We start from the raw sequence: 2,931 nt of genomic DNA on the forward strand, positions 1-2,931 counted from the left end.
GGTGGCTTCAAAGCCAAAATGATGGCTAGATGTAAAGTGGTATTTTAATTGGCGGAGAAGGCAGATAGTAAGGAATGTTGATCCAAAAATGACGTGAAGTCCATAAAAGCCTGTAGCTATAAAAAATGTTGAGCCATAAATTCCATCAGAAATAGCAAAGGGAGCCTCTAAGTATTCTGAGACTTGTAGGAGGGTGAAGCAAATGCCTAAGATAATTGTGAAAAGTAGTGCTTGAATTACTTGTTTTCGATTATTTTCTATTATGCTGTGATGGGCTCAAGTAATTGAAACCCCTGATGCAAGTAATACAGATGTGTTCAGGAGGGGTACTTCCAGGGGGTCGAGGGGAGAAATGTGTGTTGGAGATCAGTGTCCTCCTAATTCTGGAGTTGGGGCTAGACTAGAATGGTAGAATGCTCAAAAGAATCCAGCAAAGAAAAATACTTCTGAGATAATAAGTAGGACTATTCCACATCGGAGGCCTTTTTGAGCAGTTGTTGTATGATGGCCTGGAAATGTACTTTCTCGGATAATGTCACATCACCATTGATATATAGTCAGTGTATTGGTTAGTAGGCCTAGGGTTAAAAGAGTAATAGAGTTAAAGTGAAATCATATAGCTAGGGCGGATGTTATTAGGAGAGCTGAGAGAGCCCCTGTTAATGGTCAAGGGCTGGGTTTGACTAAATGATAGGTGTGTGTTTGGTGGGTCATTATGTATTGTCATATAAATAAAGGCTTACTAAAAGCGTAAAGACATAAGCTTGGATAAGGGCCACAGCAGATTGGAGCATGGTTAATAGAATTAGAATAATAAAGGTGATTGAAGCTGTGGGAAGGTTAGTAGTTGATAATACTAGTGTGGCTCCTCCAATTAAGCGCATGAGTAAGTGACTGGCTGTAATGTTGGCTGTTAGACGTACAGCTAGTGCTGTTGGTTGAATAAATAGACTAATGGTTTCGGTGAATACTGGTATAGGAATAAGTGGTATGCATGTGCCTTGTGGTAGGAAGTGAGCTAAGGAGTTTTTAGTTTTAAAGCGGAAGCCTATGATTACTGTGCCTGCTCATAAGGGGATTGCTGTAGCTAGATTTATTGATGGTTGGGTAGTTGGTGTAAATGAGTCTGGTAGGAGTCCAAGGAGATTGGTTAAGGCAATAAAGAGAATTAGAGATATCAGTATAAGGGATCGGGCTTGTCCTTTAATGTTACGTATAATTATTTGTTTTAGGATAAGTTGAACCAGTCATTGTTGAATAGAAATTAATCAGTTATTGACTAGATAGTTGGAGGTTGGAAGGAGTGTGGAGGGGAACAAGATGATTAGTGCTGCTGTGGGTAACCCTAGGATTGTTGGGGCGATAAATGAGGTGAACAGATTTTTGTTCATTTTAGTTCTCAAGGGTTGTTATGTTTTTGTACTTTAACTGTTTTTGGTGAAGGGGGTGTATGATAGATGAAATTTGAAATTTTTAATTGAATAATGGAAAATAAAGTTACGATTATTGATACAATAATAGGTCATGTGGAAGTATCTAGCTGAGGCATTCACTCTAGAGAGGTATGATTTCTCTCGATCTTTAACTTAAAAGGTTAACACTGGGGTAACTTTACAGTGATATTATGGTGTGGATATAGATCAAGTTTCAAAAGTTTTTAATGGAACTAATTCTAGAACAATAGGTATAAAACCGTGATTAGATCCACAGATTTCTGAGCATTGTCTGTAGTTGAAGCCTGGTCGTGTAGTGGTTAAGGTAAATTGGTTTAAGCGTCCAGGGACTGCATCTGTTTTTAAACCTAATGAGGGAATAGTTCATGAGTGCAGGACATCTTCAGATGAGGTTAACATGCGGATGGGAATTTCTATTGGGAGGATTGTTCGGTTATCGACTTCAAGGAGTCGGAGTTCTTTTGGTTTTAGGTCTGCTGTTGGAGGCATATAAGAATCGAAGCTTAACTCTTCATAATCTGTACACTAGTAGCTTCAATACCATTGATGTCCGATTGTTTTAACGGTGAGAGAAGGCTTATTGACTTCATCTGTTGTATATTACATACGTAGGGATGGGAGGGCAGTTAAGATTAAGATGCTAGCAGGCAAGATCATTCAGACAGTCTCTATTTCTTGGGCATCTGTGGTGCTATTGTTAGTCAATTTTATTGTGAGTATTAGAGAAATAACGTATAGAACCAGGGAACTAATTAGGAAAACAATTACAAGGGTGTGGTCATGGAAGGTAAGTAGTTATTCTGTAATAGGAAATGAAGCATCTTGAAGACCTAATTGAACTGTATGGGCCATTAAGATATATATGGCTTAACCTATAACTTAACTTTGACAAAGTTATGAAATAATTTCACTAATATCTTATTGAGAAGGTCACAGAGGTTATGGGATTGGCTTGAAACCAGTCTGTGGGGGGTTCGATTCCCTCCTTTTTCACTTAGGTCTTCATGTAGGTTGGTTCTTCGAATGTGTGATGGGTTGGTGGACAGCCATATAGTCATTCTAAGTGGGTAGATGGTTGCTCAACTATTAGAACTTTTCATTTTGAAGTGAAGGCTTCTCAGACCATGAAAATTATTAGTATTACTGCTGTTAGGGAAATAAATGAGCCTAGGATGAAATAATATTTCATGCGGTGTACACGTCAGGATAACTGGAGTAACGTCAAGGCATACCAGATAGGCCGAGGAAGTGCTGTGGGAAAAAAGTTAAATTCACACTTACAAATATAATAGCAAAGTGAGTTTTAGCATAGATTTGATTGAGTATAACCTGAAAATAGAGGGAATCAGTGAACAAAGCCTCCCATAATGGCAAATATGGCTCCTTTTGATAAGACATAATGGAAATGGGCTACAACATAATATCTATCATGTAGTACAATATCCAGTGATGAATTGGCTAGTACGATGCCGGTTAG

General features: G+C 38.3%; 1 pseudogene; it reads right to left on the reverse strand.

Annotated features, from left to right (window-relative positions):
- Nucleotides 1–713: 713 nt before the first annotated feature.
- On the reverse strand, nt 714–1,391 carry LOC129143401 (ATP synthase subunit a-like; annotated as a pseudogene).
- Between the last annotated feature and the right edge of the window lie 1,540 nt (nt 1,392–2,931).

The sequence above is a fragment of the Pan troglodytes genome, chromosome 13 (assembly GCF_028858775.2).
Source record: "Pan troglodytes isolate AG18354 chromosome 13, NHGRI_mPanTro3-v2.0_pri, whole genome shotgun sequence".
NCBI classification, from domain to species: domain Eukaryota; kingdom Metazoa; phylum Chordata; class Mammalia; order Primates; family Hominidae; genus Pan; species Pan troglodytes.